Source organism: Nuphar pumila, chromosome 13, assembly GCF_984573655.1.
Source record: "Nuphar pumila chromosome 13, dmNupPumi1.hap1.1, whole genome shotgun sequence".
NCBI lineage: Eukaryota > Viridiplantae > Streptophyta > Magnoliopsida > Nymphaeales > Nymphaeaceae > Nuphar > Nuphar pumila.
This window is the reverse complement of record NC_143261.1, coordinates 72,242,226-72,262,462: the sequence shown is the minus strand read 5'-3', so window position 1 is coordinate 72,262,462 and position 20,237 is coordinate 72,242,226. Positions and strand designations below refer to the sequence as shown.

At 34.8% G+C, this 20,237-nt stretch overlaps 1 non-coding gene across 1 annotated transcript; it reads right to left on the bottom strand.

The window, feature by feature from the left end:
- Positions 1 to 748: 748 nt before the first annotated feature.
- TRNAV-UAC (transfer RNA valine (anticodon UAC)) lies at positions 749 to 822 on the bottom strand. Its single transcript has one exon. It is a non-coding gene; the product is annotated as a tRNA-Val (tRNA).
- Between the last annotated feature and the right edge of the window lie 19,415 nt (positions 823 to 20,237).

The following is a 20,237-nucleotide window of genomic DNA, read 5'->3' as shown; positions in this document are numbered from 1 at the left end:
TTCATCTCCTATTGAAAAGAAAAAAAGAAAAAAATATCTATCCTGCTGAGTATTAATAGGGATAATTGCTTGTTAGATCGGTGATGTTTGAAAGATTTAAGTCCTCACAGCTGGCTGTTGCCACTGGTAAAGTTGGTCCAGCTAGTCCATAAAACTTAGAGGTGTCAAATGGGTTGGGTTTACCCAAACTTGACCCGAACCAAACCCTATAGGGTCCGGGTATGGTGATAAATAAGAAGACCTAATTAAGACTCAGGTCCAGACCTGAAGGTCCAATTAATACATATACCCGAGTATAGTTTGTGGAATTTTATACCAGACCCAGGCCCAACCCGAGTTCCGATTAAGACCCACAAATTTTCAATGTAAAAATGATAAAAAATATTATTTTACCGGGTCTGGTTCACATAGTTTTTATCGGGTCCGGGTATGGTTTCTCTTATGATGGGTCTGAATAGACTCGGGTCTGGGTATGGTTTCTCTTATGATGGATCTGAATAGACTCGGGTCGGCACCTGATACCATACCTGAAATTCGAAGCCAGGTCTGGTTCCACCTGAGTCCGAACCAAACACGACCCGTTGACACCCCTACTAACAATATATCATAAACAAAAAAAAAAAAACTGCTGAGCATAAATTGGGCTAATGGATTGTTAAACTTGGTTTGTTTGAAAGATTAAGTCCTCATAGTGGCCGTTGCCACGTGTAAAGTTGGTCCACAAAAATAGTTTGTGAAAAAAGAGCAATGGTGCTGCCCAGGTTCGAACTGGGGACCTTTAGTGTGTAAGACTAACGTGATAACCGACTACACCACAGCACCTTTGATGAGCTAGTTACCATTTTACATTTTATGAAGGTTATCTTTCTCTTACCAACGGGGGCTTTGATTGTTTAGTAGGAGCAGACGTCGCTTTGTGTTGGGACGTTGCAGGTTCAAAACCCAATGGTATAGTTGTATAACTGGTAGGACTCCGCCTAATCCCAGCTTGTTTTTCAAAAAAAAAAGGTTACCCTGCTCCTAATTCCTCGAGCTTACAGTCGAGGGACTTGGGTCACTAGCCCTAATGAGAGTCAAAGTCAAACACCTTTTTAGTTCATAATCCTTTTAAACTCTGCTTTCCCAATTTCTTCTAGTACCTTCGGCTGCTCCTTAATCACTTGGTCTCATGTGATTTTGAATCTCAAGCAAATTAGAAAGTAACTCTCATTTGCAAAGGTTTGCAAATGAGATTCACTTTCTCAGACCTTAACTTTTTATGTTTGACTGCTTATACAAATCAGATTCACTTTCTCATTCAAATGAGAAAGTAAATCAGAATGATCCAACCCAACGTGCCTTAAGTTCAAGCGGAGACTACGTTACCCGATGTGCTCGATTCAGGGCATGTTTTGGACCGACCTATTTATCCATAAAAGTTCCGGATAAGCTGGGGTATTGAATTGGTCAAGGATAAGACATCCTACTTTTCTGGAATATGTGGGTCAGTTGGGAAGCAGAACAGCAAATTGGAAAGCCCACTAATCATCTACCGAATCACTTTGGTTTTAGTTGAATTTTAGAACTGGGTCTGGATGTTAGATAGGCTTACCCGACCCTGTTCTAAATCCAAGAGCCTGCTGGGCTTAGGACGGACCAATACCTGAATCTCTTCACCCTACAGGCTACTAGGATGGGCTTAAACCTAAGGGTGTAACTGCATTGGTTCGGGTCTTATTAGACCAGATTCCAAATTGGGTCTAAAAGTAAGTCACAAACATGACCCATATAATGTAATTTTTGGTTCGGGTTCGGAATTAAGAAAACTCTAATTTGTTTAAAAAAAAAAAAGAAGTTAGAAAGTAGTGGGGGCGTGAAAGCCCTTTCACGCAGTAAGGGGAGAGGGGAAGGGAAACTGCCCCCACGACCTCCCTCTTCCCCGTCTTTCTTCCCCACTCTTCCCTCTCACACACCTCTTAAAAGGGAACTCATCCCCTTCTCCCTCTCGTTAGTACTCTCTCTCTCTCTCTCTCTCTCTCTCTCTCTCTCTCTCTCTCTCTCTCTCTCTCTTTAAGGAAAGGAGAATAGGGATCACGCCGGCTGCACAAGAGCATGTTAAAAAGGGGATCTGCGATTCACATGTAGGATTCATTGTGCTTGTTGCATATGTACCCTATTTCAATATTTTAAACGCAATTTGGTTCTTCCTAAGCTTCTTCATTTTTCAAGATCAGTTCACATTTCTCAATCTGATCTTGGATTATGTGCTTAAGGAGAGTACTCTCTTCAGTGACATTACCCAGGGCTTGATAATATCTATAAAACTTTGTTGAGTCCCTTCGTTTCATCTGGGGAGGGTTTTATGCTTCAAAAATTTCAGAATGCTTATTTTGTAGCAAAATATTCAAAAGTGGAGATTGAGTCTGTTGGATCTCAGTGAACTCTGAGTCATTAGATCATATATGATTTTAGGCTTGCCCTTGATTTTTTCTAGTAGACTTTGACTCTTTTTTTTCCTCTTCAATGACTATCAACACTAACCTAACTTCTGGGTGAATCATCCCTTTTGGATCTATCCTTTTTAGAACCAGTATTGATCAGAATCTCATCACAAGTGTCTCATCTAAGGTTTTCTTTCATCCAAGTGGCAACATCGATCAAATTCATGAAGGACTCACACTTTTGAGTAGCAAAGAGACCCTTGAGGGGTTTATTGAAGTTGTTCATTACAAAGTCCACAAATTTTTTAGAATTTCAAAATGAATGAAAAAGAATTTGTTTTGTAAATTATTGTGATTAAATACCACTTTGCTGAAAATTTATTAGTCGATTAATTAGCAAATTCATTATCATTAATATTTCGACATTTATTGGGAGATTTATGAGATCTTTGTGGAGCATTTGGATGTCCATATGATTTGGGTCAACCCAAATAGATTTGAGAAGTTTAGACCCACATCGGGGTTTAAACCGGACCTAGAAGGGATTTAGATCCATTTGAGACCCAAATAGATCTCCTCTAATGTAGAAAGTATTTTAGATCCATTCGGAGACTCAAATGGATCACACTAAGAAAATAAGATATCAGGTCTATTTGGTGACCCAATTGGAACTTATTACGTAAATTGAAATTTGGACCCATTTGGAGACCCAATTGGATCCCAAGAAGTAAATAAGGCTTTATGATTTATTTGAGATTTAAATGAATTCCATGAAGGAAAAATGAATTTGTTTGGATCTATATCAAATTGTAAACCCAAATATATCCTACTTAAATAAACAAGATTTGGATTCACTTAAGATCCAAATAGATCTTCTTAGTGCACTATGAAATTTGTTTGGATCCAGCAAGGGCCCAAACAGATATCGCTTATATAGATAAAATTTGTGTTCACTCGAGACCCAAATGAATCCAAATAAAGTAATATATATATATATATATATATATATATATAATATTAGTACAGTTGATTTGAATTTGATGAGACCCGAATGGATCTCACCAAAATCCAAGTTCATTGGATTTTCCCCCAATAACCAAAATGAATTCAAAACAAATTCTTAAAATCCAAACCACTTGATTTTTCCCCATTAAACGAAATGAATTCAAAAACACATTATTGAAATTCAAGTTTCTCCGTAAAATTTCTTCCTTATTTTTTACCCCAAAAGTCCCATGTTTCCCCTTCTTTTTTTTCTATGTAGACTTGTCTCCCTCTAAAAAACCATTCATGATCTCCCTTAACACCCTCACATGAACCCACTCTCCCCCTCTCCCTCTTATTTCATGGCAACACTCCATATCCCTTCCACCACCACCACTGCCACCTTGTGCCACCCCTCCACCTAGCAACCTTTACCTTACCTCCATTTGCACCCAACACCACCCGAATCGCCACACACCAACCATCTTCTCCTCCACTAACGCCACCGTCTCTGCTTTCTTGCATAACATCCACCATCACCGCACCACCTCCTTCTGTTTGGGCACCCGAACAGCATCACCACCTGGGGTGCCGCCACCAGCACGATCGCTTGGTCGGCTTCTTCTTCCTCCACTTTTATTGTCTGTGTTTTTTTATAAGACTGTGAAGACCACCACCTACACAGAGGGCACGTTGCCTCCTCTCTGCTGAGAAATCAGGTGACTAGACGACCACTCAGCCATGCCCAGTTCTCTCACTATTTGAAGGTCAACCGACGACCCACCAAACTACCTCATTTTCTATTTTCGGCAACCACCAACCGGTTGTAGTCAGCAGGCTACCCGTCTGTTGGTCATACATGGCCTTTGTGGGTATGTTTCATAGAGAGTCTCACTCGTTGAAGGGAGAGGTGGGCACACTCTCTCTCGAATGGGTGAAATCGCCCAGAATAGAGCCTTATTCAAAATGAAGCATGCTTTATTTTGGATAAGCTCAGATCGTGAAACGGTTGCCCACTTTCATGTTGGGTTATCGACTACCCAGGAGGGAGTAAATCCTTAGCACAATACTTCTTATTTAAAGTAAGAGAGGGATTACTCACCGAGAGAAAAAATGAGTGAGAGCAAACCCCTCCTGAAGCAGGCTGTATACATCATCCTCACGCACATTTGCACTAATCCATCAATGGTATCAGAGCTAAAGGTTGGCGATGTGCACAAGATCATCTCTGAATCATCGTTTGATGCGCGGATTAACGAATCATCGATCAACGATCACCAAAAAATCAAATAGGCAAAAACAGGTCAGTGCTCTTGTTTAGGCACATCAGACAGGTCACCGAATTCCGACGACCCCTATCCCTGTTTACAAATAATAAAAAGGGAAGTAGATCGTGACTCAGGTCTGCCCTTGAAAGTAAAAAAAAAAAAACATTTTTTCCTTTTTGGGTTTTATTTCGATTTGGGAAAAAACCCTTGCATGGAAAACACTCAAACGTTCTTCTCGAGACATTTTTTTGTAAAACAAAAAAAAGGGCCAGACCCTGAATTGGGGTCCACGATTATTCTCAAGAAGGGGGAAACAGAACACAAATTTCATCTGGGATCTTCATCAAATTTCAGAGGGTCATAATTTTTTTAGAAGGTCGTTAGCATGAGGCGACCTCAATAAAAAAATTATTTTTTTTTTATTTTATTTTTGTTTGTTCAAAAGATATTTTTTTTCTCAGAGGGTCGCCAGTAATCGGCGACCTCCTTCTTCCCTTTTTTCTTTAAATAAAAAAAAACACAAAAGAGGTCACCAACATCAGGCGACCCCTGTTCTTAAAAAGAAATAAAAAAAAAAAGGAAGAGGTAGAAGAAGAGGGACACAGACCCCAAACCGGGGCTTGATTCTGCCTCATGAGGATCACAATAAAAAAAAATTCTCTTTGAAATAACATTTTTAAAAATAAAAAAAAGGGAAAAAACTGGGAAGTTAACTTTTTCTTTTCTTTTTTGATGGTCCATCCCTCTTTCGGCGACTCATCCAACAAGATTGATCAAACCCAAAGGGGCTTATCAAGAAAAAAAACAAGAGGGAATTACTTTTTTTTATCCCCGGCAACATATCTTTTTTTGGTGATCCAACCGGTAGACCGAACGATGATCTCATCCAGCAGGCCGATCGGTCTATTTTTTCTTTTGTCGCCAACCTTCGTCGCTGCACCAGCGAGCAATATTGCTTCGACGACCTCTGGGTAGCTCCGACTGAGGTACCATTGTCGGCTTTCTTTTTTTGGCAAACAAACTGACATCAACCGATGATTCCTCACCGACTGAAACAAAACAAAAAAACACAACAAAAGCTTCATCGAGAAGCTTTTGATTTTTTTGAAAAAGGTTTGCCTCTTTTATACGCTTTTACATGTGAAAATATGATAGTGACCCTAGTCTTTTCCAAAAAATTTGGTAATATCCCTATCAGGTAATATTATGATTTGCCTATAGTCTTTTTTAGAATTTTCGGCCAAGTCCCTTAATGGTTATATTACTTATTTATCCCTTGGTCTTTTCTGTAATTATGATCATGCCCTTGCATATGTAAGTTACTTTTTTGTCCTTGCCTTTTATAGTTAATACATGTTCTATCCTGTTGTTATTAAATTACTACACTACCATTGAACTTTGTTGTATTGACATCTGTATCCCTAAATTACAGCAGAGGTCCTCAATTTTTTTGGTAATTTCAGAAAGGGACCTAAACCCAAAAAATATTATCCAGAACAGGGTTAGTTTTCTGATTTTTTTTTTCAAAAAAACTCCTATTTTTTAATTCTTTTTTTCTTGGATAATAAATTTTTTGCAGTGCTCCTTTATGGTTTTTTCTGAAATTACAGAAAGTGCTTACAAAGTGCATATTTGCTTAGTACTTGCATGAAATAATAATATAGTTTTCTAAAGTTATAGAAAGTGCTTAGAAAGTGCATATTTGCTTATTTTTATTTGAAAATCAAACAATTGATTGGCATACATATTTTTTTTGCACTTACATAAAATAATAAGGTAGCTCTTCGTGAAATTCCTAATTATGAAAGTTATATTTCATGAGTTTATGTCTAATGTTCTTTTAAATGTTGGATTTATTCTTATCATGCTTTGATATCTTAAAATATCTAAATTTAAAAAAATGACAAGTAGAGTTTGTGTGATAGAATTAGCCAAAACTGACAAACTTAATGGTACAAATTTCCATATTTAGAAGAGGAGGATCCCTCTTGTTTTAACTTTAGAGGGCATTGAGAATGCCTTCACTACTGAAATGAGGAACTCTAGTGCTGGAGCTACCAAAGAGGTCAAAGTTGTTTTTATAAAATATAAAAAAGATAATGTGTTAGCCAAAACCATCATGCTCACATATATGGACGATGACCTTCTTAAGGTATTTGAAGATTACCCTACAGCTAAGTCAATGTTTGATGCAATTTCTAAAAAATATGACACTACTTTTGAAACGCACATACAATTACTACTAGAACAATATAATTTGTGTCGGATGCAAGAAAATGATAATGTTGTTGATCATGTGAACTAAATACTTATTATGGCCAAGGACCTAGTTGTAGTTGGGAATGTAATCCCTGACCATATGCAGATATCCATCATTTTGCATAGTCTTCCATCTTCATGGAAGATGGTGTAAACTGCTCTTAGGCTGAATTCGAAAAATTTAACCTTGAAAGAGCTTCATACTCAACTGAAAATTGAGCATCAACATATGCAATAAGATAGGAAAAGTGAATTACACTTCGCGAAAGATGCTCTCAATCGCAGTTATAGCTCTTCTAGACATCCACATTTTAAGAAAAAAAAATTTAAAGGCAATGGCAGGCAACCGCCTCCCAGGCTAAATGCTTTAAATATGAAAAACTTGGACACTTCAAAAGAGATTGCAGGAGTTAGAAAAATAGTAATAATGGCAGGAACAACAAAAATGAACAGCAAAATGAGAGGTGAGATATAATTTGCGTGATATCGGAATGCGTTTATGCAGATCAAGTTCTTTATAGATGGTGGATGGACTCTGGGGCAACACGTCATATAGCAATGAGAAAAGAATGAATGGTAAACATGGTCGAGTATAAGCCTGGTGAACATTAGGTGTACATAGGCAACAACACCTACTCTGATGTTATGATTGTCGGGACTTATCACATTGAAACTTCTAGAAATAATGTATTGTTGTCTAATATCATGTTTGTACCGTCCATGAGACATAATTTAGTATTTGTCTCGGCCCTGGTTGCCAAAGGTTTTGAAGTTAGATTTCTCCCAGGAAAAGCTACTACGGGAAAACATGGTTGAGTCTTGTTTGATGGAGTTTTTGATAAACATCATGGATTGATCAAAATTGATGATTCTGATATGAATAAAATTCCTTCAATTTATGTTTATATTGATACTATCTTTAATGTGGATGTAAATGTTTGGCATCAAAGACTTGGATACATTAACTTAAAAAAGATGAAAAAACTTGTTGAATTAAAATTAATACCTGACTTTAATTAATCTTTATTTCATAAATGTGAACCTTATATTTTAAAAAAATGATAGGAAAACCTGTCTCACAAATTGTTATTAAAGCATCAGAATTATTGGAAATCATACACACCAACATTTGTGGTCCTTTCAGGACTAAAACTCATAAAGGAATGTAATATTTTATATCTTTTATTGATGATTTTTTTAGATACAGTTATGTATATCTTATAACTTATAAGTATGAAGCATTAAACAAATTTAAAGAATATTGTCAAGAAGTCAAAAACCAACTTAGTAGAAAGATTAAAGTTTTACGGTCTGATCAAGGAGAAAAATATACCTCAAATGAATTTTCTGAATATCGCAAAGCCAATGGGACCAGATCGAAAACTACAACTTCTGGCACACTTCAACAAAATAGTATGGTTGAAATATTTAATAGGACCCTCCTTGACATGGTTAGATGTATGTTATCTAATGCTTCATTATCCAAAGTATTTTGGGGAGAAGCAATATATACAACAACATATGTTTTAAATAGGGTTTTTTGTAAAGTTATTGCCTCTACACCTTATGAATCATAGACAGGAAGAAAACTTAATCTAAGTCACCTTCTTAGATGGGTTATTGTAGCTCATATAAAGGTTATAAAACGATCATGAGGTAAACTTGATATCAGATCTATAAAGTATATATTTATTGGATATCTCAAATGATCCAAAGGCTATAGATTTTACCACCTAGATAAGGGTTTAATCGAAAGTAGAGATGTTATTTTCTTGAAAGATCAAAACATTGAAGAAATTATTTCCAAAATAAATTAAGATGATCCTCTTGATTTGTATTATGATTTTGATGACTCGCAAGAACCTATAAGTAATGGCGAACCTTCTGAAATCTCTTAATCTTCTTCTTCTCATCAATCTCAAGTTGGGCATAAAAGGTCTAGAACTCCTCCATCTTACTTAGATGACTATTGCGTCTACCTATCATAGAAATTGTGTTATGTTTTATACATAAATGACATGAAAGATAACCTGTCATATGGTGAAGCAATAAATTCATATGAGTCAACGGACTGGGTAAAAGCCATGGACGAGAAAATTGAGTTCATTGAGAAAAACTAGGTCTGAGAATTGACTGATTTACCTAAGAAAATAAAAGTCATTGGATGTAAATAGATTTTAAAGAAAAATTTTAACTCTAATGATAGTATTGATAAATTCAAAGCAAGATTAGTTGCTAAGGATTTTTCTCAAAAAGAAGATTAGATTATGTTGACACATATTCACCTGTTACAAAATTCGCCTCGATAAGAATAATTCTCATTATTGTAGCTCACTATGACTTAAATTTACATCAAATTGATGTTAAAACCACTTTTCTTAATGGTAAGATTAAGAAAACCATTTTCATTGAGCAACCTGAAGGCTATATAATTAAAGGCAAAGAAGATAAAGTATATAGGTTAAAAAAATCTCTATACGGACTCAAGCAATCACCACGTCAGTGGTACTTAAAGTTTCATAAGATAATTACGTCATTAGGGTTTGTGACAAATAAATTTGACTACTTGTTTATGTCTGAAAAAGAGGGAGTAAATTTGTTATTCTCTCACTATATGTGGATAACATTCTTATTACTAGAAATGACAACGATATGATTGTTAAAACCAAGTCATGGTTAAATTCTCAGTTTAAAATGAAAGACGTGGGAGAAGCATCCTTTGTTTCTGAAATTAAAATCACTCGACATAGAAACTCCAAACTTTTAAGCTTGAGTCAACGAAGGTATCTAAATCATATACTCAAGAAATTTAAAATGAGTGATTCTAAGCCTGTTAGAATACTTGTAGTAAAATATGTCAAATTAAGTAAGAATGATAGTCATGGTGATGGACAAGAAAAGTTAAATGTCCCTTATGCACAAGCCATTGGAAGTTTAATGTATCTTATGTTATGCATAAGGCCTAATATCATCTTTGTTGTTGGCCTCGTTAGTCGCTACCAAAGTAATCCTAATTGGCCACACTGGCAAGCAGTAAAAAGAATATTTTAATATTTAAAATAGACTATAAACTTAAAATTATGCTTTCAAACTGATTCTTTATAATTAACTGGGTATTCTTATGTTGACTTTGCAGGCACTAGAGATGATAGTAAATCCACTTCTGGGTATATTTCTCTCCTTAAAGAATGAGCATTTTCGGGGTCTTATAAGAAACAAGGATGTGTAGCTTAGCATACTCAGGAAGCTAAATATATTGTATGCAATGTAGCTGCCACATTTGCCATTTAGATAAGTTGCTTCATTTATGATTTGAAGCAGAATATAATCAACGGACCAGTCCAGATTTATTGTGATAATCAGGTTGTCATCCCTTTTATGAAGAGTGGAGCAGATAATTCTATAAGTAAACATATAATAGTATAGTACCATTATATTCATAATATGATTGAAAGGAATGAAATCAAAGTCAGCTACTTACCTATATTTGATATGATTGTTGATCGTTTAACAAAAGGCATATCAAAGAAAATGTTCTTAAAACATGTATCCTGCATGAGATTAAAATGTCTAACAAAGATATATGTCTGGATGAAAAACTAAAGAATACAACTCATTCTAAGAATGTTGATGCAAGTGAAATACTTCAATAGTGGGAGGCAAAATCCTCCATTATGATAAGTTACACATGGCCAGCACAGTATCTCTCTTATTTAAAGTAAGAGAGGGCTTACTCAGTGAGAGGAAAAATGAGTGAGAGCAAACCCCTCCTGAAGCAGGCCGTATACATCATCCTCACGCATATCTGCATCGATCCATCACCGCCAGCCCGGCCAAAGAAGCACTGATGCCAGCAGGGCCACCAAGGTCAGCCATCGGCCGTGCCTTTCTCCTCTTCCTATTGTTACGTGGAACGGAAGTGCCCAACTCCCACTCCCTCTCTTTGTTTCTGGCAGGCCCTCTTGTTGCCGTATTGGATGGATCGGCTCAGCCGAACATAGCTCAGAGCAAACCGAGTTGCACTTAGCCTGAACCCTCCTCTTCTGCTTTGGTTTCGCCGACATCTACTTGTGGTCGTCACCTTTGCTGCCATCAATGGATCAAAAATCGAGATGAGCGTATGTGTCCTTGTTGGTATCCGAATCATCTATTTTTTACATCTCATGAGACCACATCCACAACAAGATAGGTTTACGATAACTTACATATATGTGTAGTTTTAGGTTATTTAAAATGCTTGGATTTTTGTGTTACAAAGTTATATATATTTTCAAAAATTATTCATATTACATATTTTATGATAAAAAGGTATATTTACAAAACCATTCAATTTTTATGAGCAAAAATATGTATGTGCGCAAAAAGTCTCAAAGCTTTTCATATGCGAGTTTTTCAAATATGTTTCAAATGAAAATACGTATATGTTCAAATTTACGGACACATTCTGATGAGTGTATTTCAAAATTTTATGAACAAATGTATGTATGTGGTTCATGCTTTTTAATACGCATATTTACAAACTATTACACAATCATATTTGTTTTAAAGTCTGCAAACGAATGAAAACCAGATTTTGATGCACGCATATAATATATATTTGTGATATATGTCAACATGTTCATGACATGATGTTTAATGAAGTGAATGTTGAAGGATGTATGAATTACATAATGTCCATGATAAAGAACGTGTTATACAATTATTGTTTTACGAATGCTCGAGCCCAAATGTGTTGCTCTCGACTTTGTGCAGCATCAACTGGACTGATATATATTATAATGCCCCAAATGTGATGGCCAAACACCTTACAAAGGTTTAATGTGAAATCATATGTGCTTTAAATATGTTTAAGCATGTATGTTATGAAAATTAATAATGAAATATGTGTATATAGACTTACAATGACAGGTTAAGAGATGCTTCTATCTCTGTAGGATATTGATAAGCATGAAGGGTTGCTTTCACAACCTCGAAGATAGGGGATAATTGTCACCAATGTTGCAAGCTAGTGAGATTGTTTCAGCTGAAAATAATCATGATATATCAAGTTGAGGGTGGTGAGAGCTCTCTCTCGACACTGTCGACCCACACCTAGAATCAAAAAATACGAACAAGGTCAGGGTAATAAGCTACCAATTGATTGGATATACACCCTTGGTTGAGTCTCTGATTCAGATATTATCTACGTAGTACCTAGAGAATATCGTAAAAGAGAAACAAAAGTGTATTATGCATATAGTGAAGCATGGCACACATCTTCTAAGAAAGCAAAACTTAAATGAAAGAAATGTAAGTTATTCATGCTTATTAAGAATGTTTCACTTGCATAGGTAAGTCATGTATAAATTGAATGATCACACATGAGTATGGTTATTGCATATGATATTGAATTGTTACGTTTCAGTTAATGACTACATTGAAAATTGTTTATTTAATAAAAAATGTTATTTCATATATGCCTATTTTTATGCAAATATATTTTGTTATCGTATTCCTCTTAGAGGCTTGTGGATATTGACCCGCTACAAATTATAGATACTGAATAGTTGCTGAAGCGTAAAGGAAAGGTGTGGTAGTATTGAGAGTCAATCGTCATCCTTTTCCAACAACTAGAATTTTGAGTACTTGTTTGTACTAATTTTATAAAAACCTTATAGTTCATTTTAGAATGAAAATACTCTAATTTTGATCTGAATCATTTATAAGTGTTATTATGTCTTATTGCTATCGATCAAATATGTAACTTTCCCAAGGTTTTCAACCGGAGTCAAAAAGGTTGTTTTTATGTTGCCATACAAAAAAAAATATTACACTCATGATGAGGGTGACAGCTTGAAACTCTCGATTGGTATTTTTATGCAATGATACATTAATCTTCACCTATTAATAAAGTCATGAGTGTCATCATCCTTCTTTTGCCTAAGATCATACAACTGGTTGATCATTGGCAGAGCATCTATCTTGTACTGAAATCGCCCATTGAACAGGTCCATAAGGATCTAGAGTTGTTTAATCTGATTGACATTCAGAGTGGAAAACCATAACAAGGCCTCTCCTTTAAAACCTCTCGAGAACTATTGGATCAGGGACTGCTCATTATTGAGACAATCGAAGAAGGTATCCAGGAACAGGGTGACATGAATATGGGATTTCCTATCCCATTGAACTTTATGAACTTTCGAGGAGTAAGACCCAAAGGCTCATTGTCTTGACTCAAGACGAAATCCTAAATTTCATAGGGTCTACTCTCTCCCTTAGTTCCTTTCATCTGTCGAGACACATTCCTCAATTCTTCTTCTCTATTCATTAGAGCAGGATGGCGTAGTTCTGTCTGTTGGGATCATTGTTTCTGACACAATGACTGGATGAACTTTTCTAACTGAAATATTTTGGGATCTTCGCTTGTAAACCAGCTTGTAATCTCTCAATTTTGCTTCATTCTCTAGGAACTTTTGTTGCATTTCATGCATCAAAGCTTTCAAAGTGATTATAATTCTGTAGTTCTTTCAAAACAGATCTATCTAGAAATTATTGGGCTATCTATTTGCCTTTATTTGTTTTCATATGCTGGACCTCACCCACTTCTTGATTTTTAGGATATGCTTCTTATTTGCCTTGTTGATCGAATTATGCATCAGTGGGATGATCAAAGAATCTGGGCAGAAAGATCTCCCCCCCCCCCCCCCCCCTCCACCCACCTCTACAAGTCCTTGGAGTGAACTTTCGACCAATAAGGTCATCTACTCCCAAGTATTTTAGATAATTTCCTAGTATTCTTGGGTGGATTCTGGAACATAAACTCAAGTTCATTAGTGTTCTCGAAACTCTGGCCCATTTTAATATTCAGGTTCCTTAGAGGATCGGTGGGATCTCTTTGCGAAACCATGGTCTGGGATTTATAATCAAATAAGAGTCCACGCAAATCACATATCACACTGATCAAGCTTTTGAAAAACAGGTTTCCTAGATCTCCTTGAAAGCTACATGGATACATGAGGTTGCTTTAATGGGTTCTAATAGGACATGTTTTCTTCGTACCGGACCTTTCACAATATACCTGAACTATGGTTCCTAGTATGTGTGAATGGGTTCACAGTCTCCTTGGTCCACTATTGATATACCCAAGCTGATGGTTTCTGGTACTAGTGGAGAATCAGAAGATCAAAAATATAGGACGGGATAGGGTTTTGAATCATAAAACAATAGTTCTACATTTGGAGTCCTAAGAAAGGAGGATAAATATGGAAAAATAACCATGAAGGAAACAATGTCTCAATAAAAAATGACTTTCCTAACTTGTTGGAGATTGATATTTTTCTAAAAAAAGAAACTAAATGACGTGATTTTTCAACAAGGATTTTTTAGTTATTTTTACTAAGAACTATGGCAAGAAATGAAACACCAAATCTACCTATGTTTTATCTTAAAAATAAATAAAACAATGGTTTTGTATCCAAAATGGTTTTCACGCAAGAAAAAAAACTCTAGCCATGGAACTGAGACGAGACCTTATTTGAAAGGCCTAACTAGATCCAAACATAATAAGCAAGCACTCAAAAGCAGAATGCACACATGGGTCTAGGAACCATGGGGCTCCAAGATCCAAAAAAAAAAGACCTAATTCAAAGAAATAGGGTTTTGCTGAATTTTTCCTAGATCGAAGATTAGTAATAGATCTTGCTACTATTTTTTGACCTAAAAAATAAGGAATCTGGCAAAATGAAAAATAGAAAAGTGACTCTAAATTAAAATACTTTTCAACAATACTTTACTTGCTGGAAACTGATGAACGGGTGTTGTGATACAGCCCCGAGAACGATCCTAAAATAGGTAACAAACCAGTGTGATTGTGCCTATTTAGACTGATATATGATATTTTATGGCCTTCTATGCCAAAAAATTGAGAAAATAGTAAAAGTAACAAAAGAATATAGACATGATATCTTTCCAACGACACTAATATTATGTTGATTTGATGTAGGTTGGGGACAAATACCTTTGGGAATACAGATTGCTCCACTATTTCAGTCTACAGACTGCTCCACTATTTCAGTCTATTAGACCGATCGAGGTTCTATTTTAGAACTCAGAAATAAGAATCTTAGAGCGGTTTTCGGCTCTGGGCCAAAATTGGAAAGTTTCATATCTCTATCTGAGGAATATAGAAACATAGATTTTTATCATCAGATTGCAAAGATACAGATCCAAGAACAAGAATTGTTCTGCAAAAAATAGTCAAGCAACCAAATATTTTTTCTGTTCATGTGCTTTTTCAGTGACTGTAGATCTAAAATCCGAGATTGCAGTAAAAATGATAATGAGAGAGAAACACGTTTGTTTTCCAACAAGCCCTAGAATATTGAAAACTGACTTACGATCAAAGAGATATGACTTTGTCAATCTGATAGTGTTTGACAGGACAAAATATAAAAAAAAATGGGATTATGGATCTGAGGTGGATCCAATATCTAAAAATTGCAAAATCAACGAAACTACTAACCTCGTAATGTCGATTTTCCAAAAAAAAATAGATCTTGGAGTTAAGTGAACGGTCCCACTGGGCATGCCATTCTGTGGATCCTAGATTTTTAAAAACAAAAACAAAGGTTTTCACTAAAAAAATATGTTTTTTTAAATGAGTCTGAAAACTGGATCCGAATTTGAGAGTGTAGGGCCTATTCTTCAAGGTAATATGCATTTTTTCCTTCATTGAGCAAGGATCAGCCTAACCAAGAACCTTCAATTTCCACTTTTGGAGTGGCGGCAATGTAAAAGCTTGTAGCTTGTATTTGAATGCTATGAAAAAAGGTGAGTTTGGTGGTGGGAAACACCAAAACTAAAAAAAATACAAAATAGGTAATATACAAACATTAGGGCTATAAAAACCTAAAAAAACAAATGAAATAAATAAAATTTGAATGAAAATGAAAAATCAAATCTCACATCGAGCTTAGATAGCCATTTCTATGGTTGATTTGTGTGGAAGAGCATGGGCGACACTTCAGCTAGACACAGGCTCAAAAAATGAAGGTGAGGCAAGGGATCTGCGTCAATTTGTGTGTCTACACCACCATGGTAAATTTTTATCATGTTTTTGCTCATATATCTCATATCAACAACGTTATCTTATTGCATATAATTAATTCTCTATGAAACTCAGATGTATAAATTGATTAACTGAGATCTCTTATAACTCTTCCCTGACCTGAAGACATCTTGTGTCAATTTTGCACGTAGGTCTATACTAGGTCGGTATAGTATATCCTTACTTACATATAGCAATTATAGCGCATTAGTGAAAAATATTCATCACTTTCATGGATCCATGACAAATATGCATACTATAATTACTAGTAAACCAAACTTGCACTATCCATGTGCATCATTCAAAACATCAAAGAAAATCAACATTATATGCATTTTCAAATATATACTTTTTATTTATCATATATTTATAAAATATATTCTAATTAGGCCTATTACTTCCTGATCATTTTGTATTGATATATATCCATATTCAAATTATCATGAGTTGGACTATCCAATCCATGTTGTGCATCCTCATTAGCTTTATGACATTCAATTAGCTTTTCATACAACAAACCATTTAAGGAGCTTAATTCATGATGATTATTTATCATCACATACAAACAAATATACACGTAGAAAAGCAAAACTAAATTGTGCTTTCACTTTTTTCATACATATCAATTTATCAATGCTAAGCATCGCATATCAAACATGCGTATTATTTTTTAAGACAAAACACAAGTCATCTAATTAAAACCAAATTGATATGAATTAGATTCAAACTTGATAGGAGATTCTTTTTCTATCTCATCACACTTATTATGTCAAAGGCTTTAAACCTATCTTTATGCTTCTTAACATACCAAAAATTATATGAACCTTTAAAATATTAGTCTAAATTCATATATAGATTTAAGAGAAAGTTCGTTGGATTCAATTCATATCCAAATTCGACTTGAGATATTTTCATCAAGCCAAACAAGATAAGCATCAAGTTTATTTTAAAAAACAATCATATATCATACAGAATTTAACTATCGTCTAAATTCATATGATTACCACCTAACTTGGATGGATATAATATCATGTCCATACATATAACATATTTACTTGGTTATGCATTTGATCATGGGGTCATATATGATTTTAACTATAATCTAAATTCATGTTATTAGCATACTCATTCCAATGAATTCATATGGATCATAAAATTCACTTGAGATGTTATCGTCAAATTAAAATTTTATCTTCATGCAAGGCTAAATAGCTCAATCAAAACCATGAGTTATATAAGATTTGACTATAATCCAAATCCATTATATATGTGGATCCAAAAATATCCAACACTCAATTATTCATACTCATCACATAATTTTGTACCAAATAATGAATCATTCATAAAGCATAACCCTCAGGGTATTTTTTAAATCTCATTATGGTATTTTAGATTTTACATATCCATATCAACTTGAGATATTATTATCAAGACATTCAAAATAGGCTTCGTACAAATACAAAGTTATGCAATTTTATATGTTCGAATTGATTATATATCAAATTCATTCATGTGTTTAATTATGGGTTACTATGATTTGACTATACTTTGAATCATAATTTACACATAATTAGATTAAAAACTTATCCACTTTTACCTTATCCAGATCTACCATAAATCTGGACTAAACTTAATTCATGTATCAATAAGATCTAAGCATGGATTACCAATAAAGCATATTCATCAAAACATACATTGTCATAAAGGAATCATTGATCGCATATTGTCAATATAGATCTATATCCAATATGATACTTTTTTTATCCAGCATAAGATTTAAACCAAGGCTATCCAAAACATATAAGTAAAATCATTCCTTACTTCCACTTATTCAGATTCATCTTCAAGCTTACCCATATAGGTAAGTATTTTTATTAGATCTTAATATATATTACATGAGTTTGAGCTAAGTTTTCAATTTTTAATTTACATAAACAAACATATGAGATCTAACACATTCGCTCAAGTTTAATTATCATTGACTTGAGTCAACCAATATAATTAAGTTTAATTATCATTGATTTGAACCACCAAATATATATGGTTAAGAGGGATTGACTTATACTTTAGTCCAACTAGTTCAACCAAAGAAGATTTAAACTTCAATGATTAAATTCTATCTGGTCCAATTTGACCAAATTAGCTCAACTTGATCAAACTACCTTGACTGGGTCTATTCAAATCCAATCAGATATATTTGAATATGATCTAATTCATACAACCACGAGCAATTCATTAAGGTTCATCCAGAATAAATCATTAGAACGAGTCTAAATAAATTTGTCACATTTTTTATTCAGTCACAATAAGCATGATTGGCCCCCATTTAACACAATAAGTAAACTTGAATATGTTTTTTATTATTTTGGGGTTGGTTAATCACATATATGAACCTAAATCTTACCAAAACCATAGAGATAACCAATTATATTTCAGTTAGATATTGATTATCTTAATAAATTCATGCTTATTTTGTTTGTCGCTTTCCTAAACATAGAGAAATACTAGGATTAATAAAAATATTTGTTCAACTAGTAATTCTTAAAATATATCCTATAAAAATAAATAATTTAAAGTTTTGTATATCTATTCTAGTTTAGCCATGCACCAATAATCTTTAAATATATCAAAATACACAAAAAGTCTCACATTTTATGTACTTTTGACAAAAATAAAGTTATGTGAGGTTTTTAGTAAACCAGAACCTCTTTTCAATCATTTTAAAAAAGTCAGAGACCTTGTTCTATAATATTCAGCAAAACAAAACCTTTTCAAAAGTTTTTTTGAGGTAATAAAAAACCTAGAACCAGTTTTCTACAATATCATAAAAGTCAGGACATGTTTTTTGTGAAAAACAACAAATCAGGACCTTTTACTAGAATATTCTGAATATTTTCGAGGTTATCAAAAAAGTTCAGCCGCTTTTCTATAATTTTAGAAAAACCAGAATTCTGTTTCTTCAAAATTGACACACAGAGACCCTGTTATAGAATTTTCCAGCATGTGAAGAAAGTCTCAGAGGATCTAAACAGGTATGTACTGATTACGTAAAGTTCATTAAATGCTAATAAAATATCATTAAAATAGGCAAAATCTCCTCAATAACTGAAAGAAACCCTAGTTCGTTGTTGCTCCTTTTCTGGCGATGAAACTCTGGTGGAGTTCAATCCGATCGGCCGATGATCTTATTCAGAGGCTATGAATCGACAATCATTGCCTCGAATGGGATTATTCAAGTCTGGCGATGAAAACTCTGGTGGAGTTCAATCCGATCGGCTGATGATCTTATTCAGAGGCTATGAATCGACAATCATTGCCTCGAATGGGGTTATTCAAGTTGATTTCACCTCTATCAACAATGAGGAATGATTTTTTCGGCCAGAGGAGAAAGGAAGAATTCGGCAATCTGAGTCGGACGCTTATCCCGAGGTTACGGTCGGGTTTTCACTCCTGTGATATCCTGAAAATCGCCTAGAAGGGCCTTCGACCATTTCCCGATGTTCTTCCTTCTTTTATCGGTAAAATGTGTATTGTGTCGATTCAGGTGTTTCACAGTGCCTTAGAGTGGTTACTTATAGATCTTGCACACCAGCAACCTCTTAGTGGCGGTTTCTTGGAGGTCTTGCACATCGACAACACCCGGCGGCTTCCGATGACCCAAATTCTATTCTGTTGTCATCCTTTCCTGTTTTTTTACAGGGAAAACACTGACTCCAATCGCCGAAAAGAACTCCAAAAACAATTACTTTTGGTGAAGGGCAATGACCACTGGCCACCAAAAATCGGGTACATACCATACCCAAAACTTTCGATTTCCACACAAACAAGAATTTATTCACTGTTTGAGCAATTGTTTTACTGACATTTTTTTGCTAAAAAATCCTTTGTTTTTGTTTTTTGAGATCGGCGATGAATTGTTCTTACTCCAATACACGCACACCAAGGGTTGATTCGAGAACTGAGAGGATGAACCTCTTTGTGCTCGGATACTAGCGGAAGAGGGTGAACCCGAATCGAAGGGTTTACATAGTTACTTAGAAAACCACCGTGGATAATAGTTTGATCACAACCTTTAGCTTTTCATTTCTTATTTATGTATTCCAAAATTTAGAATTTTATGCACTTTCGTCATCTATAGAACTGGCTCCTAAAAATCTTTGTGATTCTGAAAGGTGGCTGGATTGGAACATGTTCAATGGAGAAGTGTCGGCTTCAACTCAA